This window comes from Tachyglossus aculeatus, chromosome X1, assembly GCF_015852505.1.
Source record: "Tachyglossus aculeatus isolate mTacAcu1 chromosome X1, mTacAcu1.pri, whole genome shotgun sequence".
Classification (NCBI taxonomy): domain Eukaryota; kingdom Metazoa; phylum Chordata; class Mammalia; order Monotremata; family Tachyglossidae; genus Tachyglossus; species Tachyglossus aculeatus.
The window spans coordinates 91,295,364-91,302,142 of record NC_052101.1 but is presented as its reverse complement, the minus strand read 5'-3'; the positions used below and the strand labels follow the sequence as shown (position 1 = coordinate 91,302,142).

General features: G+C 44.3%; 1 non-coding gene across 1 annotated transcript; it reads right to left on the bottom strand.

The window, feature by feature from the left end:
• Positions 1-1,211: 1,211 nt before the first annotated feature.
• LOC119920637 lies at positions 1,212-1,349 on the bottom strand. The gene has a single exon (XR_005448368.1). It is a non-coding gene; the product is annotated as a small nucleolar RNA SNORA7 (small nucleolar RNA).
• Between the last annotated feature and the right edge of the window lie 5,430 nt (positions 1,350-6,779).

The window sequence follows — 6,779 nt, the reverse complement described above, 5'->3', positions numbered from 1 at the left end:
CTTGCTTTTTCTGTCCCCAATTACTTGCCCGAACCAACCTATTCCTTCCCCCTTCAAGTCATTTCCAGCCTACTCTTTTCCTTACTCTTCTTATGCTAAACTACCACCTACACTACCTCTATGCAACTGACTCCCAAATCTACCTCTCCAGCCCTGAACTCCCACCCAACTTGCTTCCACGACTTGGATGTCCCACCAGCACCTCCAACTCAAAATGTCTAAAACAGAACTACTCATCATTCTCCCTAAACACATTCCTCCACCTGACTTTTCCATCACAGTTGATAACATCGCGCCTGCCCAGAATTCTCAACCTCAGTATCTCTCCCAGCTCCTCACTGTCCCTCCGTTCTTCCAAATGCCATCATTATTACATTCCACCTGCCACCAGATCATGCTGGTTTTTCCTGCACTCCTGAATCCTCCCCTTCCTCTCCACCCAAACAGTTACCACCTGGTACAAGCTCTGGTCACGTAGCTTCCACACTATCACATCAGCCTCCTTGCTGGTCTCCCTGCCTCCAGCGTCTCCCTCCCGCCCCACCCATGCAATCTATCTATTCAAAGTGCTGCTCAGCACATATCTCTCTCTTCCTCAAAATCCTCCCCAGACTTCCTCATCCCCGCCGAATCAAGCACAAGCCCCTCACAGTTGGCTTCAAGCCACTCCATCAACTCACCTGCTCTCTTCATTCTTCCCACCACTCTCCCCACCTTCAAGGTTTTATTAAGGTTACTTCTCCTCCAATAGGCCTTCCCCAACTAAACCCCGCTCCCTCTCCCATCTGTGTCACCTATGCATTTGGATCTGAACCATTTGGGCACTCGCTATTCACCCCACCCTCAGCCCCATAGCACTTACATACATATGTGTAATTTATTTATATTAATGCCCATCTCCCCCTCTAGACTGTAAGTTCCTTGTGGTCCGGGAACATGTCTACCAACTCTGTTGTATTGGACTCTCCCACATGCTTAGTACAGTGCTCTGTCTTACGCTGTCGAGTCATTTCTGACCCACAGTGACTTCGCGGACGCATCTCTCCCAGAACGCTCCACCTTCATCTGTAATCATTCTGGTAATATAAACAGAGAGTTTACTTGGTAAAAATACAGAAGTGGTTTACCAAGGCCTCCTCCCGCGCCATAAACTTGAGTCTCCACCCTCGACTCTCTCCCGTGCCACTGCTGCCCAGCACAGGTGAGTTTTGACTTGTAGCAGATTGCCTTCCACTTGCTAGCCACTGCCCAAGCTAGGAATGGAATAGTTGTGCTTCTGCTTGACTCTCTCTTCTGTAGTTAAAACTGGTAGAGTACTGGAAACTCTCCAGGTGTGACCCTGAGAGGATGCTCTGACATTGTAAGCTCTCAAAAAATGCCACTGATTGATTGACTGATTCATTCATTCATTAGCTACTCTCCAGTTCGCTCTTTTCGTTCCTCTCAAGCCAAGCTGTATCTCACTCTCAACTCTCCCACCTCTGTCCCCTCATTCATGCTATTCTCCCATCTTGGAACTCCCTCCCTCCTCAAATCCAACAGAGCACCACTCCAAGCTCTCTAGCTAGCACTTACTTAATTATACCCATCCTTGCACTTACATGAATGTAGATTTATTTAACTGTACATTCAATTATTTATATCAATCAATCCATAATCACGATTGTGGAATTCGTTAAGCACTTACTATGTGCCAAGCACTGTACTGAGCACTGGGATAGATACAAAATCATCCAGTCCCACAATGGGCTCTCAGTCTAAAGTAGGAGGGAGAACAGGTACTGAATCCTCATTTTGCAGATGAGAGAACTGAGGCACAGAGAAGTTAAGCAACTTGCCCAAGGTCACATAGAAAGTAGGTGGTGGAGTTGGAATTAGAATCCATGTCCTTAGACTCTTTCAACTCGGCCACACTGCTTCGTTGCGGCTCAGAATCCAGTCCCAATCACAGCCACAGTGACCGCCAATATAGAAATGATATATAGTAAGTGTTTATTCACAGTCCAGAACAGATGACAAAGTCACTCGATTTAAGAGAGCAGTTGGATATTATTCAGTGAATAGTCAACCTATTCCATTTCACCCACCACATTTCATAGGTAAGTGACAAAGATGTGTCTACAATAGTACTAATGTTGAAAGTTTAATAGGAGCTTTAGATTTCCTTTTGAATATTTCTCAGGCCACTCTTTCTGAACTTAATATTAATTCAGTTTCTACTCTGTACAAATTAGCATTTGGAATTAGTTTCTCCAAAAATAGGAGCACCTCCATTGCTACATGAAGATACTGAACGAAGCACGTTGAATAGGAATGTCACTTTTCAAATTATGTGAATTAAAGAAATATAGATTGCAACTGAATCAATCAATAGTATTTGAATGCCTTCCATGACTGCACTAAGTGCTTGGGAATGTACAATAGAATTAATAGACACAATCCCTTCCCTCAAGGAGCTTGTCTAGTAAAAAGACAGTAAATTACAGATATTCCCCTGACATTTGTGGATTTTTTTCTTTGTTATCCATAGAATGGCAGCAGTGGGCCCTCATCCCCTCCCTCAGCCCCTGCATCTACTCTTTCTCTAGTTGCTTGCACCTGTGGCTGCCTTGTCCCCTTTCATCCCACCCTCCCTAGGAAAGTTCAGACTGCCATAAATTGTACTATAATCTCTCCACTCTTTTAAATGCAGCGGCCATCAGGCCCAGGTGATATTCTTGGTTTCACCTCACTGGGTAGGGGAGGTTTCTGTAATCAATTCCTTATGAATATAAAGGGATTATTGTATAAGATGCACATAAGTGCTGCAAGGGAAAGTAAACTGAAGCATTTAATTCCTTGGCTGTTGTAGTGTGACGTTTTTAAAAGAAAAAAAAATTCAAGGGAAATTCCCAAGAAATATGACAGAAATAAAAACAAAAAATATAACAGAAAAGTGGGGGAAACTGACCCAGCAGAGGACAGTCCAGTGAATTATTTTAAATTATTTTTTTTTTTGCCTCTTCTTCGTGGAATGAGCATGGGCTTGGGAGTCAGAGGACATGGGTTCTAATCCTGTCTCTGCCACTTGTCTGCTGTGTGACCCTGGTCTTCTCTGTGCCTCAGTTCCCTCATCTGTAAAATGGATATTAAGAATGTGAGCTCCACGTGGGACAACCTGACTACCTTGTATCTACCCCTGCACTTAGAACAGTGCTTGGTACATAGTAAGTGCCTAACAAATACCAGCATTATTATTATTACGTGCAGAGCACCATACTAACCATTTAGAAAGTACAATACAACACAGTTGGTAGACATGGTCCATGCCCCCCAAGGAACTTACAGTCTAAAGGAGGAGCCAGACATTAAAATAGATTATGGAGAGGGGAAATGGGGTATAAGAATATTTATATAAGTACTGTGGGGCTGGAGTGAGTATCAGAGCTTAAGTATTACATGGCCAAGTGCATAGTCAACATAGGGGAGGGAGGCTAAGAGAAATAAGGAGCTTACCCTCTTTGTAAATATTTGTACGTCAGCCTCCCCTCTTAGAGTGTAAGCTCTTTGTGGGCAGGGTTTGTGTCACTTCATTGTTTTGTACTTCCCATGGGTATAGTACAGTGGGTACTGTGGGTGATCGATAAATGCAATTACTGTTACTAAGTACAAGCCCTCCACAACTTGCCATTATTTAAGCAACCCACTCTGGTGAAGAACTGATTTTTTTTTATTACTGGACCCAGCCTACAGGACAAGCAGCTAGCTCAGGGATTTATGTTGTCCCACACCCTGCCTCCCACATAGGCAATTTTATTATACCCAATATTTTTGTTGTGACACAGTTTTAATATGATTTTTCTATGTTCAAATGTAGTTCAATGAAGCTCAGAAACACATCATATAGTTTTGATTTCTGCCATACATTTTCAAAAACAGATGATAAAGACAGTCATTAGAAAGCAATGAAAATGGTCCTGGACTTCCTTATCCTTCTTAGACATGAGATTGAGGAGATTTACAGATGTCCTATAACCGAATTCACATTTCTTCAGCTGACTTACACCTTTCTTCTATGGCTGCAGTTTAACTGAAGAGGAGTCTTATAAACACTGACATCTGATTAAAAGGTCACCCAGATGCGCTAAAAACAAATGTCTAAGAAGATCTGACAGGTTCTGATGAAAGAAGCAAAGGTCAATGTATACTGTCAAGTTACTTTGAAAAGAAGTCCCTTCTACAATCTATTCAATGTTCACTTCCCAATTAGAGCCAGTTCACTCCTTCAGGGAATTATTAAGTCAGTTAAAAGGCTGGTTGTCTCCAATCCCTTTATTTGCCCTCAGAATTGTGCATCTCTCTGGACAATGACATGTTCTCTCCTGCTTCCTCTCCTGTCTCTCTGGTCACTCCTTCTATGTCCCTTTCACTGGCCGCTCGTCTGCCTTCTGCCCCCTAACTGTGGGAGTCCCGCAAGGCTCAGTTCTGCGTCCCTTTCTATTCTCCAACTACACCCATTTCCTTGGAGAACTCATTTTCTCCCACATTCTTAACTGCCATCTCTACACAAATGATTCCCAAAGCTACCTCCCCAGCTTTGACTCACTCCTCTTCAATCTCACATGTCCTCCTGCCTTTGGGACATCTTTACTTGGGTGTCCTGCCAACACCTCAAACTAAACATACCCAAAACAGAACTCCTCATCTTCCCCACCCAAACCCTGTCCTCTCCCAACTTTCATATCACTGTAGACAACACCACCATCCTCCCTGTCTCACAAGCCCATAACCTTGGCATTATCCTCTACTCATCTCTCCCATTCAACTTTCATATTCGGCCTGTCACCAAATCTTGTAGGTTCTACCTTTACAATATCTCTAGAATCTGCTTTTTCCTCTCTATCCGAACTGCTACCACGCTGATCCAAGCACTTATCCTATCCTGCCGTGACTACTGCATCAGTCTCCTTGCCGACCTCCCTGCCCCGTCTCTCCCCACTCCAGTCCATACTTCTCTTTGCTGCCTGGATCATTTTTCTGAAAAACCATTCAGTCCACAACTCCCCACTCCTCAAAAACCTCTAATGGTTGATAACCCAGCTCCGCATCAAACAGAAACTCCTTACCATCAGCTTAAAGGCACTCAATGAGTTATCACCTCGCCCCCTCCTACCTCACCTCCCTTCTCTCCTTCTACTGCCCAGCCCGCAACCTCCGCTCCTCCACCGCTAATCTCCTCACTGTACCTCATTCTCGCCTGTCCCGCCGTCGACCCCCGGCCCACATCATACCCCGGGCCTGGAATGCCCTCCCTCTGCCCCTCCGCCAAGCTAGCTCTCTTCCTCCCTTCAAGGCCCTGCTGAGAGCTCACCTCCTTCAGGAGGCCTTCCCAGACTGAGCCCCTTCCCTCCTCTCCCCCTCGTCCCCCTCTCCATCCCCCCATCTTACCTCCTTCCCTTCCCCACAGCACCTGTATATATGTATATATGGTTGTACATATTTATTACTCTATTTATTTATTTATTTATTCATTTTACTTGTACATTTCTATCCTATTTATTTTATTTTGTTGGTATGTTTGGTTCTGTTCTCTGTCTCCCCCTTTTAGACTGTGAGCCCACTGTTGGGTAGGGACTGTCTCTATGTGTTACCAATTTGTACTTCCCAAGCGCTTAGTACAGTGCTCTGCACATAGTAAGCGCTCAATAAATACGATTGATTGATTGATTGATCTCCTTCCTCGTAGCCTTTTGGAAAGAGTGCAGGTCCACCACTTGACTGCTGTGTGACCTTGGGCAAGTCACTTAACTTGTCTGTTCTCCAATTTCCTCTTCTGTAAAGTAGATACCTGTCAATACCTGCCCTCCCTCCTACTTTTTATTGTCCCTTTTTATTCAGAGAAGCAGCATGGCTCAGTGGAAAGAGCCTGGGCTTTGGAATCAGAGGTCATGGGTTCAAATTCCAGCTCCTCCAATTGTCAGCTGTGTGACTTTGGGCAAGTCACTTCACTTCTCTGTGCCTCAGTGACCTCATCTGTAAAATGGGGATGAAGACTGTGAGCCCCACCTGGGACAACCTGATTACTTTGTATCCCTCCAGCACTTAGAACAGTGCTTTGCACATAGTAAGCACTTAATAAATGTCATTATTATTATTACTTAGACTGTGAGCCCCATGGGGGACAGGGACTGTGTCCAGCCTGATTAACTTATATCTCCCCCAGTGCTTAGAACAGCAGTTGACATATAGTAAGCACTTAAATGATAAAATGATAGTAATAATAATGCCTTACCTCACTGATTTCCTATAACCTAATCTGAACCCTTTGCTTCTCTGATGCCAATCTACTCTACACCTTGATCTCACCTATCATCATCATCATCATCATCATCAATCGTATTTATTGAGCGCTTACTGTGTGCAGAGCACTGTACTAAGCGCTTGGGAAGTACAAGTTGGCAACATATAGAGACAGTCCCTACCCAGCAGTGGGCTCACAGTCTAAAAGGGGACTATCCTGCCCCCAACCCCTGCCCACATGCTCCCTTGAGCCTGGAACTCCCTTCTCCTTCTTATCTGACAGACCACCACTCTTTCCACCTTCAAAACCCTCCAAAAATCACATCTCCTCCAAGAGACCTTCCCTGACTTAATTCCTCATTTCCACTACCTGCCCTCCTTTCTGTGTCTACTATTGCACTTGGCTATGTACTTCTTAAACACTTTGATACTCACCCAAACCCCATGGCACATATGTATGGAACTTTATATTCTGCTATTTCCCCTATCTGTAATTTATT